Source organism: Callospermophilus lateralis, chromosome 5, assembly GCF_048772815.1.
Source record: "Callospermophilus lateralis isolate mCalLat2 chromosome 5, mCalLat2.hap1, whole genome shotgun sequence".
In the NCBI taxonomy this organism is placed as follows: Eukaryota; Metazoa; Chordata; class Mammalia; order Rodentia; family Sciuridae; genus Callospermophilus; species Callospermophilus lateralis.
Genome location: NC_135309.1, coordinates 131,664,147 through 131,683,324, shown reverse-complemented (window position 1 = coordinate 131,683,324; position 19,178 = coordinate 131,664,147).

Genomic DNA, 19,178 nt, shown 5'->3' with positions numbered 1-19,178 from the left:
TGTGCTCTGTTAGCTTTTAGGGCAGTCATAACAAAATATCATAGACTAAGTGACTTAACCAGCAGTATTTTTTCATATGAAAAAAAAATCTTAACCATCTACCTATTCATGTATCGCCATAGATGTTACAGTTAAAATATCAGCTTGTGAGAAACAAGGGCCTAGGTTATCTTAACAGTTTCACCTCCAGGGTTTAAAACAGTACCTGGCACAATAGATGTTAAATAAATACCTGCTGTATGAGTGAAAAAAAATCAAGTCAAAGGTCATGGTGTTAATCACCTCTTTAAAGGCCGCATCTTGAAATACACTTCCATTAGGTCTTTACCTTATGAATTTCAAGGTGACACAATTCAGTCCATAATATTTTGCTTTGGTTAGGTGTCATTCAGGGGTGAAAAAGTATTGCAAAGTAACTTCCACTCAGCAATTAATAACATCTTGCAAGTTCTAAGGTTTTTAACTAAGCAATGTTGACCATAAAAATTTCTACAAGGACAAGTAGTCAGGATCATCACCGTTTTCCACATCTGTAAAGGGACAAAGGACATTATAGAGCTGCTGTGAACTGTCTTCTTCCTGGACTCTCAAGTGGACATGTCCGTAGGTAGTTGTTGAATGATCTGAATGAGGTTCAGAAAAAAGATTCAAGTTGAAGATAAAAATGTGATCTTTATTCTTATTTTTGTGGTAGATAAAGCTGTGGGAATGGATGTTTCTGAGAATCTTTAAAAGCACATCTTACACATAGCAGACACTTGATTAATGTGTGCGATATAGACTTAAATGAAGCTCTATTTAAAACTGCTAAAATATCAAGAAATTTGGAATAATCTATGTAACACGCCATACATACAGATTTCTGCAATTTTCTTGGAATTTCACTAACACCACACAACAGTATAAGGGTCTCCACAATCTAGTGAATTTTTCCTTAGTCAAGGGCTTACTAAAAGATAGAAGGACTGACCCATTGTGATCACCACCTGGCCAATATCCATTTAAAATAGGCCAGACATACAGGAAAGTTTATTAAAGTCACAGGAATAAAAGACAGGAATAATGAGGTGAACTCCTTCCACCTGCCAGTTACAAAAGAGTCCCTAAGGGTTCCCTTTTTGAAAAGTGACAAAAGCAACATGGGTACAAGAGAGAAGGACAAATAAACAAACATCCTTTTTACGATGTTGGAGAAGGGAAAGCTTTGAATGGGATGGGGAGTGAAGGCTGAAATTGTATTGATAGAAATTGGAAATCAATAGAATCTGACCATGTTTCTATCATAGATGAACAGGAATATGGTCAGGATTATACACTTTTATAATAAAAATTTTAATTTCCACAAAGTTTTTACAAATTAATTAATTAAACTTTTTCACTGACACACACATACACACACATATGCACACACATATATATGCACACACATATATACCACACATATGCTTGCTTATGTGTGTGTGTATGGATGTCTACACAGGCAAGTATGCAACAGTGGGGGAAAAATTATATATATAATGCATTTATATACATAAAATGCATTATATATATAATTATATATGTATAATTATATATAATGAATAATTAAATTATCCATGAATTATTTTTAGCACTTCCCTTTGATTATTTTTCAGGGATTTTTTTAAAAAACAGAAATTATTTTTTCAAATTTAATTCAGTAAATATTTGACTGACTTATGAGCAAATATTTTTTTTATACATTTTCACTACAAAGAAAAGACAAGCTTTTTTCCCCAGGAGTGAGGCTGTGGAATGAAAGCAAACTTAGAAGTCACTAACATTCTGTAGAAGTGCTGTGGGAGTATAAATCAATGTGTACACGCCAAAACAAAAACAAAAGCGAATCCAGGTTTAAAGCTAGGTAGTTCGTGTAGTTGGGTAAATCGGGTCTAATATCAAGTTTTATAAAGAGAATGGTGTCAGTCTGAGCCCAAGAAACCAGAACAGCACCTGGGAGATGGAAATGTTTCCAAGGCTCCCAGTGACACAGGAAGAAGCCAATCGAAACACCCTAGGCCCTTCCTGCTCAGATCACTCCTCCCCTTCCCCAAGGCATCTTCCACCTTTTGGCCTTCTCACCTGCATCCCCACCACATTCAGGATAGAGGGAGATAAAGCAAAATAAAGGACAGGAATTTAGAAGTACAAAAGAAGACCTTAGCTATAAAAGGGAGAAGACCTCCCCTTCCCACATTCCACCTTTTGAGTCCTCTTCTTCCTCCTGGGGGAAGTCTTCTTCTCTGCTCACCTTTTACTCTACACTCTACACTTGCCTCCGCGTTCTTCTTAGGTGCTATACTTCAGCATTCAGGGAAGCTAGGACTCTTCAAAGCAAAAGGCAGAATTAAAAGCATGTCCACTTGTTTGGAATCAACAAGCATTTAGTTCAGGATCTGAGAAAACCTAGAAGCTGAGTAAACATAAGGAGCATGGGAAGAAGTTATTGCAGGAATTCTTTCAGTCAGAAAGTAAGGAAATTTGCATCTTTTTATTTATTTACTTATTTATTTAAACAAAACAGTCCCACAATATTTTAGATTACTAGAATTAGACTGCCAGCTTTTAAGACAAAAAAGACTTTTTAAAAAAAATCTAAGTTAATTCTTAGCTTGTAATAAACACTCTCAGGGAAATTTGTAAAAAAAAAAAAAAAAAAAAAAACTCATCAACTTTGTGAAGGAATGAGTTCAAGCATTCACTCTGTCTCTCCAAGTTCTAAAAGTTCACCAAATTTCAGGAAGGAGGAAGGACAATGAGTGATTTTTTCAGTCAACTAACTCTAAAGTAATCTGAATTTCGATGGATTAATTGACATGGAATTGTTAATATCTGGACATTTATTAACCTACCAAAGTAATCATACATAACTCAACCTAGCAAATAAAATTACACTTACAAACTATAGCTCTGGTTTCCAAAATATTTCACTTAGAACATACTTTAAGTTCTACATGCAATTAAACTTTTAAATTATCCAAGTCAATGATAAAGCAATCGTAATTTTAAAGCAAAGTCTTATAACATTTTGAGGTTAGAGTCATCTAGAAAATAATATGCTATGCATTTACTTTAGGGCATGTATGCTATGCACTTAGTTTAAGTATTTACAGTATTCTAAAGGCTAGAATATAAGTAGATTGGATAAAAAGCTGAGAAATAATACATCTCAGAGAAGCCATAAACTGATGCAAAATTTTAATATAAACTGCTTTTACTCTTTGCCTTCTTTACCTTCCATTATATTTTTAGCCAGATCATGTAATAACTGATGACATCTCAATAAAAAAAGTCAGGCATGACATTGATAGTATATTAGCATTGTGATGTTACAATACCATCTCTTTCCTGGGTGCACATTAGTGTTTCAGGATCCTGCAGCTGGCAAAGAACGAGAAGCAATGAAACAGCTATTTAAATATGAATTGCTCTACAAGCTGCCACTGGTAATAGTGAGCTCTAAAAGATATTTTCTCCATTTCAGAAAATTAACAATCTCTGGGGAGAAATATTCTCGGAGAGTCACTTAAGACTCTGGGTACTTTCTTTTACTCCATAAAGATTACCTCAGCTTCCAAAGTGCACTACCCCAGAGTATATCTTTGAGCCTTCATATTCTTATAAACTTTATTAAACTTGCTGACCTCAAGATCTACTCACCCTCAAAACAAAGAAAATGATGTGCTGGGTTTTTTTCCTTCTTCTTTTCTCACACACCCAAGCCTAGATATGAGAATATTTCCAGACGTAATAACCTGGAAATTACAGGTTCTTTTATGCCTCTGCTTCTCACAGTCTTAAGAATAGATAATTGTTAAAAGAGATCAAATTCAATTACCCATTTCAAACCTGATAATGAGAGTTAAGAAAAAAAAAATGCTACTTGAATATCTATGATTGATTTACCATAGAAAGGAAAAAGTAAATACAAAGAGGAGACTGGATAATAATTAATTTATATTAATTCAGAAATTAAACGGAGCAAGCAGGTGTATTCTCATTTCGTTTCTATCATTTATTTAGAAGCTAGTTCGATGTAACCATTTTGTTACACTGACAGAAAATTGCAGTATTCATTTTAAAGGAACAAGTTTATTATTAGCTTATGTCTTATCTAAATCACGTTCTTGTTAAAATTGTGTAGTATATTTTATATTTTAAAATACCTTTAGTACTCACTTTGGAAGACTACTCTGTATATACCTGTGAAGAATCCTCCTACTTTCAGTAGTCTGTTCAAAGTACAGAAAACAAGTCTGTCTCTGTAAATACTAAAAATGCTAAATACTTGCTCTCCCAGGCTTTTCTGGGCTCCCACTGGGGAAATGCAGCTTAAGCACCTTGGAGCAGATGCAGCTCAGCCAGCTGTGAGTCAGAAGCTAGGACACTGGAGGAAGGCATCTGTCTGCCTGCTTTCCTTTCTCCTTCCCAGAAAGATCATGTTCCCGAGCAAAAGGAGCATTGCAGATGGCACACAGGTCCACTCTGGGTTCCCAGAGTTGAAGAGGTAGCAGGCCTCATAGCAACACCCAGGGTGGAGAGGAGCAGCTATTTACTTTTCCAAAGGTTCTTTGCTGTGTTTGGGGTATTGGTCTGGAACCCTTATGCTTCATCTATTCTCCCCTTCTGGATGACTCTGGACCTCCCCACTGAAACTCCTTTCATCTTCAGCCAGGGAGATGTTACACTCCATGTAACCAGAGAACTTTCTCACTACACACGTGTTTGTTGCTATTTGCCCATTATAGGAGTTCTGCGTTTTCTAACTCACTGTACCTAACAAAATACCATTGGTTTTCACTCATGGCTTGATTTTTCTTGGTTTCTTGCTTGATAGTGGCCATTTAAAAATAAAGATCTACAAATTATTTCAGTGTCTAGTACGGTTGTTTAGAGAGATTTTCTGGTTAAAGCTGGGGAGGTGGCTTTGAAACTCTATTTGGCCATCTTTTGACACAAAACAATATTTCTTAAGAAATGTTATTGCAGCATCAGGATAAGAGTAGAATTTTTAGAAACCAGTGCTAATAGTATCCCTCATCGCACCTAGTAGATACCACACAAACTCCCATAGCAGTTGTGAAATTGCCAGACATTGAAAAGTATTTCCCAAAGGGTGAAAATCACTCCCCCTTGAAAACAACTGAATTAGATCACCAGTGACAGAAGTGGATTGCTATTTATGATGTCATGCCTTCATTTGGCAAAGTATGGAATTTCTACTCTATGGAAGACAAAGAGAATTAGAACAAAGAATCAGCCCCTACACTAAAATCATACATTTTTGTACATGTACCAAGATTTTTAACAGGTTTAAACTTTACACAAAGAGTTTTTAACTGCTTAAAGTAATAAAAATAGCACAAAGATATAAATGATCAATAACAAAATTTATCTTAGGTTGAAATAATGTATTGAAGGAAGGACTCCCATCAGGTAGGAGAAGTCAGGGTCTTTGTGGAAAAGTGAGATTGGTGCTGAATTGTAAAGAAAAGGAAATTGAGATGGAAGTCCATTTAGTAAAACAAATTGAAAATGGTTCAATAGATGATGACAAATTAATGTTGAGTTTAAAACACAGTGATGGTAGGGATTATAGGAAGACAAGGCAGAAACTTTGGTTTGGGGTCAGAAAAAAATGATAGTAGTTTTTTTTTTTTTCAAGAAAGGGAGGAGATAGTCCAAGCTCTATCTCCAGGCTACCTTGGCATGGCAAACTACTTGTATTATGCAGATATTATGATGATGATGATGATGATGATGATGATGATGATGATGATTTTGGTACCAGGGATTGAACTTAGGGGCACCCAACCACTGAGACAGGTCCCCAGCCCTTTTTAGAGACAGGGTCTCCCTTAAGTTGCTTAAGACCTTGCTAAATTGCTGAGGCTGGCTTTGAACTCGCAATCCTCCTGCCTTAGTCTCCAGAGTCGCTGAGATTACAGGCATGTGCCACTGAGCCTGGCATGGATTGTCAGCTCTCTTCCCTGGGCTGTGTGTGGACTACTGCTCATAGTAGCCTCCTGAAGGGAATAAGCCTGGCATTGGGAACTCCCTGTGGCACTCCCCACAGGGATTGACCACCTGATGCAGGGGAACTTCCCCTTCAAGCTCTGCCAAAGATCCCACACTGCACCTGAGATGGGTGTGACCTGCCAAGATGTCAATCAACCTGGTGATTGCAAGACATCAAGAAGCAAGACTCTGCTCTTGAAACCTTATCCCTGCCTTTGATTACCCCCTTAAATAAACTAAGGAGCCACTTTCCCTTTGTCTAGTTCTAGAACCCCTGTGGATTAGATCTATCAGGAGCTTCATTTTCTCTAAATGTATTTCTAAGTATTTGTGCTTTGTTACTTGCTAATTATTTGAGATTGTAAATTTTAGGGTGGCTTGAATTCCCCTGGTCAGGAAGAACCCTCCAAAGAGACGCTGGCCATTGTCCCCCTTCTAGTGGATGGCACTTTTGCTGGCCTGTTCAAGTGTCAGGTAGGGAATTAAGAGGGCTAAGATCCATCTATAAACGACCCCTTGACACTGCTTTTGTGTCAGATGGTAAAATATTTTATGGGCAAGCTTAAGGGATTTAAATGTAAAATAGTCATTACAAATTTTGAGCATAGGTGACGGAGAAAAAAGGGTTTTAGAAATTTAAATCTGGTTTAAAGTATAGGAGTTAAAAGTAAGGAAGCTTGTACATTGAATTTCCATGGAAGAGATTAACCGTGAGGTGAAATGAGCTGGAGTTATGAGCGTGATCATGATGAGAAGGGTGAGGGAGGGATGCATGAGACAGAAGGAAAACCAAGGTCAGCCCATGAACTCCCATGGCTGGAATTCTGTTCACAAGGTCAGCCTGTATGTTCCTCAGGGGTATTGGTCTGTAGTTTTCTCTTTTTTGGTGTCCTTGTCTGGTTTTTGGAAGCAGAATAATGTTGGCCTCACAAAACAAGTTGGAAGAATTCCTTGCAACAGTCTAAGAATTGGCATTAGTTCTTCATTAAAACATTGTATTCATTGAAGCCATGAAGTCCTGAGCTTTTTGTTGCTATTGTTTTGGGAGAGTTTTTACTACTGATTCAACCTCATTTGTTGTTTTGGTCTAATTGTGCATTTATGTCCCCATGGTTAGATTTTGGTAGGTCATAATATGTTGAGAAATTTCTTCTAGGTGTCCAAGTTGTTAGCCTACAGTTTTTTATGATAGCCTCTAATGAGCCCTTGCATTTTTGTGGTATCAGTTTTAGTGCCTTCTTTTTGTCTTTTTTATGGGTTAATCTAGTTAAAGCTTTGCTGATTTCGCTTACTTAACAAAAAAAAAAAAAAAAAAACAAAAAACCACAACTCTTTGTTTCATTGCCCTTTTATATTTTTGTTAGACTCTATTTCATTTATAAATGCTCTGAGCTTTGTTTGTTTATTTCCCTTCTACTAATTTTAGGTTTGTTTTGTTCTGCCTTTTCTAAGTCATTCAAGAGGCATCAATTAGGTTTTCATTAGTCTAAGCTATCTTGAGCAAAATGAATGAAGTTGTAGACATCGTAATACCTAATTTCAATACCTAATACTACAGAGCCACAGTAAAAACGAACAAACAACAGCACCCCCCCGCCCCCCCCCAAAAAAACCAACATTGTATTGACACAAAAACAAACACAAAGGACAATGAAACAGGATAGAGAATCCAGAAATAAATCAACACATATACAGCCACCTGTTTTTGACTAATGCACCTAAAATATATATTAAAGAAAAGTCAGCCTCTTCAATAAATGGTGCTGGGAAACCTGGATAGCCACATGCATAAAACTGAAATTTAATCCTATCTCTCATCATGTACAAAAATAAACTTTATATGGATGAAAGACCTAACTAAATATAAGACCTAAAACTCTGAAAGTACTAGAAGATATAAGGGAAACACTTGAAGACATTGGTGTAAGCAGTGATTTTTTGGATAGAACTCCAAAGCACAGGAACAAAAGCAAAAATTGACAAATGGAGTTACATAGAATTAAAAAATGTCTGCACAGCAAAGGAAACTATCAACAGAATAAAGAGACAGCCTACAGAATAGAAGAAAATACTTGTACATTATAAATTTGGCAAGAGGTTAATACCCAGAATATAGAAATTTCAAAAGCTCAATAACAAAAAGTCTCCAGATAAACCTAATTTAAAATTGGGCAAATGATCTAAATAGACTGTTCTCAAGAAGAAATACAAATGACTAACAAATGCATGCAAACATGTTCAATACGTTTAGTCATCAGGGAAATGAGAATCAAAACTAGGATGAGACCCGTCTCACCACAGTTAGGAAGAATGTTATAAAAAATAAATAAAAAATAACAAATGCTGATGAGTATGTGGAGAAAAAGGAACTAATGTTGTTAGTGAAATGTTAATTAGTATAGTCATTATGGAAAACAGTATGAGGGTTCCTCAAATAACTAAAGAAAATATACTCTTGAAATACTCTTGTGGTGTTTCTCACAACTAAGACACTCAGGGTCACTCCAGGTGAACTGGGCTGCACAAAATAATCACACAAGAGACAGAGATACATTTTTCTTTGGGTCCTGTGACAGCTTCTCTGACCTTAGGGGTCTGGGATGAAAGAGAGAGAGAGAGAGAGAGAGAGAGAGAGAGAGAGAGAGAGAGAGAGAACACATGTGCTGAACCCTTTTATTGGGGAGAAGCCATTCAAATGGGGCAAGGGGTCAGGTTTCAGGCAGTTGAGTCTAGCTTCATGATGTTGGCTATCAGCAGATTGACTGACATCTAGGAAGGCCACACCCAAAGGCAGAATAAGAGAAGGTGACACACAAAAGGAATTTCTATGAAACATTCTATCCCAAACAGGGCAAAGTGGTAGGATTACAAAAAAAAAAAAAAAAGGTGAGTGTAACTCAACCCCAGGGGTATGCCTACTCAGAAGACTGGCCTTGCTATCTGAGCAGGGGCAAAAGACCAAGTCAGGAGTCATGGCACTACCATGCCAGACTACAGTGATCTTTCAGATCCTCATGGTGCATCAGGACTGGAAGGTCTGGTAACTCAATGTGGCTCCCAACATATTCTATTATCATAAGACTCAGCTATCCCATTTTTGAAATGAAGGGGATATAACAGTGAGATATTTGCATGACCATGTTTACTACAGCACAATTCACAATAGCAAAGAATCCACCTGGTGCCATTAGATGAATGGATAAAAAAAAAACATCTGGTACATACACACAATGGAATGTTATTTGGTATTAAAGGGAATAAAACTATGTCATTTCCACCAAATGGATGGAAATGAAGGACATTATGTCAAGTTAAATAAGACAAATACAGAAAGACGAGTAATCCATATTCTCTCTCAGTTGTGGAAGCTAAAAGAAATTGACCTAAAAGCAGAATAACAGTTACTAGATGTTGGGAAAGAAAGTTGGATTCGATCTTTGCACATTGTGTTAATTTATGGAAATATCACACATTAATGTGTATAGTTAATACTTGTTAATAAAAATAAATAAAAGGAGTCAACTGAAATTAATAATTCATACCAACTTTGCTAAAGTGGAAGATGTGAAGTTTACCAAAATAATTTGAAAATGAATGCCACATAGTCATTTTTATCATGAAGGAAAACAAATACAAATGGAACACAAGTTGGTGATGTGGAGAAATTGAGTTAAATTATGTATTTATGAAATTTGGACAGTATAGCAAAATGTCCACCATTTACATGAAACTCTGGGACAGATTTTCAGGAGAGAAGACAAAGTTGGAGAAATGAATTTGGGGAAAAATTTTAAATGACATGTCTAGTGATTATATTTAACTCTTTCAAGTTTCCAGAAATTCAAACTATTAATGGGCATTAAACACTGAATTGTGAAAACACTATTCATAGCAATTCTATGCACTGTAAATGGGCCAGGAGCAAGACAGTAACATATGTCAAAAAAAATTGTGTTTTTGAAGATCATCCCAATTGTCAAGATGAAGTACAGAGCAGCCCCATGATGATTAAAATAATCTGTTCACAAATTCTAAAGTTAAAATCCACCAACACATAGTACCTTTAATATTTCACTTGCTTCAACAATCATCATGACCTCATTACAGACCTTCAAAGACATAAACTGCCTCTTCTTTGTTCCCCTGAACTAACATCTAACTTTCATTGTAATTGGGTAATTGAAATTCAGTTAAACAATATGCTGTGATCTGGACATGAGATGCCTCCCCCAAAGCTTATGTGTTACACAATGCAGGAACGTTCGGAAAGCTGTCACTTAACTGATGGACTAATCCATTTGATAGGTTAATACTTTGAGGAATTTCTAGGTGGAAAGTGTAGACAGGTGAAATGTGGCTGAAGCAAGTAAGTCACTGTGGACATGCTCTTAGGGATTATCTTTTTCCTGGTTCCTAGTTTGCTAGTGTTCAGTCTTCCTCTGTGTGTGTGTGGGGTGGAGGAGTGGCTTTCTTTCTGCTTCCTGGCTGCCATGAGATGAGCAGTTTTCTCTACTATGCCCTTCCACCATGATATGCTGCCTCCTCCTGAGGTAAGAGCAATAGAGTCAACCAACCATGGACTCAGCCTGTGAAACAATGAACCTAACACAGACTTGTCTAAGTTGTTTTTGTCAGGTGTTTTGTCACAGCAATGAAATGTTAACACACTATACATTGCACCTTATTTACTCTGACTCCTCCTGTTTCAAAGTCATATTGTAATATCTTTCCAGATGCTTTTTGAAGTTTATCCACATGTGTGTACTCTTCCCTGACAGATGTCACAGATACCTTCAGGAGGGGAGAGTGAGAAGCTTGCCTTATTCTCTGTATAGAACAGAAAATATAGAACTGATCTATGGAGGACTCAATTGCAGAGGGCTACAGTTTCTTGCATGCAGATTTCTAGTGAATGACAGAAGTTTTACTTTAGATTTTCAAATTTAATGTTTAATGTTTGTTCCACATAAGGAAATGTTGAAAGGATTCAATTCCTTCTCTCCATTGTTCACTCAAATCATGATATATTTTTTGCAAATTTACTTTACTTTATTATTTATGGTGTTGTTGTTCCAATTTCCTGGTGACACTATTGCCCTTGACTCCCAGTGGCATTTTTTAAACAGAGCTAAACTTCCCTCTCTAATTTGGACACACTGCAGCCCTGCTTTTGTCTTGGCATTGGCTGTCAATCCACATTTTAATCAGTTCAGCTTTTTTTGTAGATTCTATTCTTTGCTCTTTCAAGGATTAGTTCTCTCTTCTCCATTTCTTTCCCTCTTTAAGATGTGCAAATTATTTTCTTTATTTCCTGAGTTTCTGAAGTGAGTCCTTGCAGAAATTTTGAATTTCTGAAAACAAAATATTTCTCTCGATTCCGAAACAGACAGCTTAGTGACAGAAGATACCTGGACTCTCTTTTTCTTTAGGATGGTCAATGCCTACTATTCTGCATTGCTAATAACAAGTCAAAATGAACCTACTCTAGATCCTTCACAGGGGAACTTTCTCATTGGTTGTTTCTCTATGGAAGCCTTTAGGATTTTCTCTTTTGTCTTTGTGTCTAGAATTTTACAAAGAAATGCCTAAGGGAGAAGGTATTGGTGCTCCATGTTGTTACAGCTTCTGATGCCCTCCTAGTCTGAATATTCACATTTTTTTTCCAATTCTCAAATTTCCTTCCACTTACAGTTCCTCCTTCTTCCTTATTCCTGACAGTTTTGATATATTTGGGGTTACATATTGCTCTAGAGTCATATTTTCTATCACTTACTTTTTGGTCAATGTTCTGAGAAATGTTGTTTCCCAAATGTTCCATCCAGTGAGTCTATTTATCATGTTTACCTCTGCATTCATGTTTCAGCAATCAAAATTTCCTTGTTCACATTGTCTCCTTTCCAAGCTGCCACATTTGCTTTATTATCGTGAATTCTGCATATATTACATAAGCAGAGATAGATTTTATATTCCATGAAATATCTTATTTCATTTGAACAATCATATCTCTATACTTAACTTGAGCCTAAATTTTTAAACTGCTAGTCTCTTCTCAGGACTCTGGTTATCCTGGCTGATTGTTCATGCATACAAATGAAAACTCAGGTTGATTAATATTCCCATGAGTTGCTTTGTTTCTCTTCAGTATTTCTCCCATGAAAGGAGAGGGTAGACTTAAAAGCTTTATGTTTAGGGATGAGGTGAGTGGATGGACAAGTTTTATGTGGAGGGCACCGCATAGGTCAGCCCAGTAAAGTGTGCCATCCTGAAATTTTAAATCAATGAAGAATCTACACTGCAGTGTTAATGGAATTATGAAACCTGCTCTTCCTAAAAAGATGGTTCAATGTGTTTCTATAATACTCCTCAAGCAGGGATGAGCAGTCATGAAAAATCACCTGGGAAGGTAGCAAGGGAACTGTTGTCATTCATGTTCCCTAGAATATTCTTTAATTAAGCATCCTAATTATTTGCTAAATTCCAAATCTATTCCCAGTCTTTCCCATTCTGATGTTGGGGTAATTTCATGATTCTGAAAAAAAAAAAATCTAACAAGTGTACATCTTCAGTACCTTTCTCTTCTGAATATTTTGGGCTGTGGCTGCCTTTTTCTGTTAGTATTGTCCTTTTTTTTTAATCTTCTAAAAAAATACTCTCTTTTCACCATTCAATGTCCCTCTTCCTGCTCTCTGAGGCAACATCTTTTTTCAATTTTTTTTTACTGTTATTTTAACAATTCTCAGAAAATGAGAACAGAGAACATTATGCTCGGTTGGACCTCTTGAATAGAAAGTAATGAAGGTAGTTTTGTAAATCATAGCAAAAGGTGAGTTTCCGAAAGTAACTAGCATTTTGAAAAAGCAAGACTCCTTGTGTTCATTAGGAAGCAGAGGGGGTTGATATACAGAAGAGAAACTTGGAGTATAGAAAACCCAGTTCTTTTGCAATGGATTATGAGAACCATTGGCCACTGCCCCAAAGGGAAATATTATTTTTCTTATACTGGACGGTACAAAAGAATGCCCATTGCTTCCGAAGAAGGCACTATCTCTGTCTCCCAAAGCTGTACCTCATGCAAACATCTCTGAAGAGGTAGATGGTACCAAACAAATACATTTTGTTTCTGCTCTCAAAACAAGCAGAAGCACAAGGGCTACCAGCTTCCTGCAGTTTTTTCAGCTGAATGAAAAACATAGTTTTCTATTGAAATATGTTGGATAAAGCATCTACAAGGACCCTTTTCCTGGAGCAAAAAAGGCCTAAGTTAGAACAAATGCAAACTTAGCAGCCCTAGTGGGCCCCGTGCCTTTGGTGAAGCTTTATTTAGTTTTCAAATAGTTTACCATTTCTAGAGGACAAAACCCCATCAGGTTCAAATATAAATATCACAGGAAAATAAAAGGGAGAACAAAGCCCCCAGACCCCAGGCCCCCGGAAGAATCACTTATACCCTTCCAACGATGCTCCACTAACCTGAGCTTTGACTTTGACAATGAAAAAAAATCTCTTCATGAATCCTTGGGAAGTGTGGAAAGGAAAAGATTCCTCTAAAACCTAGTGGACTTTATTTTCACTGTTTTCAAAAAATGCATTAAATTTGACTTTGTATCATATTTTTTCTGGGATTATGCCTGTAATCATCTGACTTCCTAAGAACAGAGATTTTATCTTATTCATCTGTGAGAAATATGTCTTGCATATTGTTTGGAGATCATTTCTTTAAATCAAGTAAAATAAAAAAAATACATCTCAAAGCACTTAATAAGTGATCTGTAATAAGTACAATTTTTAAGATTTGTGTTGGTAATGAAAACATGTTTTCAATGTATATATTACACTATATTAAAATTATAAAACATTTTATTCTGCCCAGTCAACACTGCATTACATTCATATGAACACTGCTTGTTATTTATGTATTTCTTCATACAAACATATAGAAAAGTAAAGTTTTATGGGAATTCCAATACCTTGAAAATACCTCAAAATATTGATTTTACATCAGTTTATTTCAAATATTAAATATACTATGTTTTGTTGAACTATATTGTCAAATTTGAAAACAAAATCTAATACATTTCTGAATATGACAATAATATGTGATATATTAAAAAGATCACATATTGTGATATATATTAAAAATGTTTCAAAGAATTCAATTTAATTTTTATGCACAGAAATTATTTACAACATCCTTGGGTATATTTCACAAATAAACCAATCTATCTTAATATTGTAGGTATTTTAGAAATTAAGGAAGCATTTAAATTTGAATAATCTAGCAAAATTGATTAGAAAATTAGGGACGTAAAACCCAAAGAAGCTTGTAACTCAACCATGGTTTTACCAATAGGACCCAGAAATTCTCTTTTTATTATAGCAAAAGGTCTTTTCCATACATAATGAATTTAAATACATTCCCACCCTAGTTTAAAAACTAGAAGTACAAAGGGAGAAAGTTTTTAAAGTTACAGTTATGAATGGACCCAAGAAGAACTAAAAGGGCCTCCCCAAAATAGGAATAGACAGCATGTCCTTCTTGAAGCAGCATGTCCTTCATGAAGGGACATTTAGAAAATATTGGGTTTCTCAGCACACCCACTTATAAACAAAATGTGAAAAATGTCAACCAGAATCTTCTTGCTTTATTTAGACAGGCTTTTTAGTTTTACAAAAGCATTCATTTATTATAAGATAAGCAACAGCAGTTGTATTTCTCATAATGTAGATTAAGAAGGTAAGACTGAGAAGGGTGAGTGGCATACCCACGTGCCCAGAGCTAGGATAGGAGATGCAGCAGCACGTCCTGGTAACAGGCATTCCTTTGCATCATCTGCCAGTAGAGATAGCCCATCTGTTCAAATAATGGCAAATAAAATCATTTGTTCTCAGCAGCCACAACTATTCTTAAAACTTTTACTAGGAATACATTTTTAAGAAAGAACAGGAGACAATTTCCTTTTATGCGTGAGTTTTCTTCAGTAAAATCTTGTTCCACCTGGGTACACCCTAGCGTGTGTCTGCAATCCCAGTGATTTGGGAGACTGAGACTATTCAAGTTGGAGACAAGCCTCAAAAATTTATCAAGACCCTAAACAATTCAGTGAGACCCTGTCTCAAAATAAAAAATAAAACGGGCTGGGGATGTGGCTCAGTGGTAAAGCATCCAGGGGTGGGCTAAATCCCCAGGATCAATCGATCAATCAATGAAAATATTGTTTCTATCAGAAGTACATCAGTCCTTACTACGATACCAACAATCATCTGATGAAAGGTTTTCAAAAGGAAACCTCCTAGCTTGTTCCCAAAATTTACTCTGTCATTCCTTCGTGAGAGTCATGTGTCCCTCATCCTGTCTTGGTTTTGCTCTGGAGAAGCTTGTCTCCACCTGCTCCACACATATGCACAACCTGGGAGCTTTAAAAAATTATGGATGCTAGAGCCTAAAGCCAGAAAAAGATGTCTGAGGGTATCTGCTTAAACCTCCCCACTGATTTTGTGCACAGTGAGTACTGAGACCCAAGTGTGAAAGGATAGCTGTGTCTCCAAGAGAGAGGAACAGAAACTTCTGTCTTAGTACTGGGTCCTTACTTAGGCGTGTCTAGTGGACAGCCCAGTCAGCACAGAGATAGCACACTGCTGGCTCTCACCTCCAGCTATGTGTGTGACTCTCAAAATTCATACACTGAAACCCAAACCCCTGGGTGATGGTATGAGGAGGTAGAGCCTTTGCATGGTAATTAGATCATGAGAGCAGAATCCTTCTTACTGAGATGGATGCCCTTAGAGGAAGAGGCAGAAGAGGGCTTACTTACTGTCTCCATCTGAGAATACAGTGAGAAGATGGACCTCTGCTTACCAGGGCTCAGGCCTTCAGGAGACTCTGGACCTGTCTACAGTCTTTACAGTCTACAGATTCCTGAGAAATAAACGTTTGCCTTTTCAGCCATCCTTTTTATGGTACTTAAGGTAAGACACCTTGCCATTCCTATAGCTCTTCATTTGAAAATAAAATTATTAGTGCATTACAATTATACATAATATCTGGGTTCATTTGGACACAATCATAGAAGCATACAGTATAATTTGGTCCATTTCAGTCCCTAGTAATTCCCCTTTCCCTCTCATTCTTCCTCCCCTGTTCCCTTTCCCCTATTCTATTGGTCTTTCTTCTATTTATTTATAGTTTTTTTTTTTTTAAATTGGTGATTATAGATGAACATAAAGGTGAAACCCACTGTGGTATTTTCACATTTGCACATGGGACGGTTTGGTCATATTGATTCCACCATTCCTCACTGATCCTGCCCCTCCTTCCTCCCCCATTCCCTTCCTCCACTCTACTTTGTTTTACACAGAAATTTCAAGTCTCCATGTTCAAAATCATGTGAACTTCAGAGCCAACTATGATGTTCTCTTTAAAAAAAAAAAAAAAAACTATGTTTCCTATACAGACAAGAATATAAATCACACACACACACACACACACACACACACACACACACAGGTGAAGAGCAGCTGTTGAACAAACACGTAATGAATAAGGGAAGGTGGAAAGACTGGAAAACTGAATGAGATATAAATCAACAAAGTGTTTTGAGAATTGCACCTTCAACTTGGTGAGAGTCATGAGCCATACAATGGTTAAAAGTTGTTGGAGGGAAGAGCTTCATTAACAATGTATTTGATTGGACCATAAAAAAATGGCAGTATTTAAAATTTCTAGACCACAAAATGGCCATTTCATGTTACAATCTTATAAATACTTTTCATTATTTTCGCTTATTTGATTTACAGTTAATTACTACCAACTGTATTTGTAAAATTCTTATAAAAATTTCACTGAGTGGAACTTAAAACAGAGATATATTTTACTCCAAATTTTGAAACATTTATACACACACACACACACACACACACACATAACACACACACACACACACACACACATATATATATATATATATATATATATATATATATATATATACTATATAATGCTAATGAAATACATGCTTGAACAAATTTCAAGTTTGTTCCTGGGAGGTAAATATAGCTTATTTTTAATATATGATTGCCTCATAGACGTAGGATATTTTAGTATCACATTTTTCTAGAAGTTCATGGATTTTCCAGACTCAATTGCTATAGTAATCCACTTGTACCTCTGGGAAATTGGAAAAGTGTATCCTTTTCTTTGGAAGATAGATTTAAGAAGGAAAAATGATTTGAAGAGCAAAGTCCAGGGTTAAATTCAGCCCTCACTTGCTACCTAGCCCCCATGTACTTATGCAGTTAAACAACCTGAAATACCATATCTGAAGAACATATACATTAGACATTTATCTAAATAAGAAATTACTCCCCTGTCTGAGCTACATATGATTTTACTACCTTAATAGACAAAGCATTACTTCACTAGCGAATTATTTATTAAATAAAAATTACACTGAAGGACATTCAGACAGGGCACAGTGGATTTAGTTGGCAAAATTATTTGAGTGTGTTGTAAATGTGTGTGTGTGTGTGTGTGTGTGTGTGTGTGTGTTATGCTCAACAAGTCAACACCCCCCCCCCTCTTTTTTTTCTTAATCTCTATGTCCTGTGGTTGGACAGGAAGGGCTTTACCTGCTGCTTAGAATCTTCTTCAAATGAGACACCTTTATAACCTCTCTTAGGGCAAAATTAATTGGCCATAATGAGAGCCAATAATTACCACATTTGAGGCCAATTTAAAAAACAAGTCCCTGCATGCAATTTAGCAGAAATGTTGAACAGGAATCTAGCAACTGTTTTTTGCCAAGAAAATTTACAGGAATCTTATGGGAATTGTGTAAAATGTATCTTTTTAAGAGATGGATATAGAGAGTTTGCTAGCAAACAGGCATAGGTTGTAATGTCCAAGATTTTCCCAGCAAGGAAACATAGATAAATAAATAGCTAAGTGAGATTATAAATATGCAAGCAAGAAATATGAAGAAGCTTCAGGCATTTACAAAAGGAAAAAGGGACACTAAGCCAGTGGAATCATGATAAAGCAAGTTTTTGCACCCATAACCCTGAATGGGAAACAGTTGTTCTAATCTTGGAAGTCTTAAGGTGCTTTGAAAATTAATTCTGTCGCTGTTATTAAAAGCTATATATCATTCAGAACTATAAACACTTGCCTCCTGATATCAATGTTAATTTATTTTCTTAATGATACTTAATAGTCCAATAGCTCATCCAGCTAAATGAGCTCTACAACTTTAGTGGTTTTTAAAAAATGGAATTATGCTATTTAAAGGAACAATAAATCTCCAGAGGGAAAGTTACAATTGCAGAAAAACTTCTATAATTTTAATTATTTTATTTTATTGCTATAATATCATCATATATATTTACAGTCATTAAACTCATTTCTAAAGAAAAACCCTGCTAGCTTCAGCTGATTTTAAGACCTGCGTGTGTCTAGAGTTCTCCAAGGGAAAAGCAATAAGTCTTGTATTAACTCTGAAAATGCTTCTATGATTAAGTTAGCTTTTTATTAGAAATATCAGCATTGCAGAATACTAAGTGGTAAATAGATCTGCAATCTAAAGATAGGTGGTGGAAAACTGGAGTCAAGTACCTTCCAGTAGGAATTTCTGATCCTTTTTAAAATTCTAGAAAGGATCATAGAATACCTTCCACAATTCTGGTTCAAAATGAACTTTTCCAGTAATTAGATTTGTGTTTTTCCTAGAGTCAGCCATCAGAAGGACTACCAGGTTAGGAAAAAAATTAGAAAGCTGAGAAATGGCTGGCAGGTCTTACCTACAGTGCTAGAAACAGGATCATGCCTAAGGGGTAAGTTATTTAAATGTGCATACTTTTATCTCAAGGTCTCTGTACAAGGAGGAAGCCTAATATGCCTACAGTATCAGACTGGCTATAACAGAAATACATGAAATTGCACAGAGAGAATTGGGATTTGATCTCCACGTGTACAAATTTGGTTTGGGATATTTTTTTGGTGAGGGGTGGAAGGAAGTGAAAACAGGGATTGAATTCAGGGGCATTCTGCCACTGAGCCACACCCCCAGCCCTGTTTTGTATTTAATTTAGAGACAGGGTCTCACTGAGTTGCTTGGCACCTCACTGTTGCTGAGACTGGCTTTGAACTC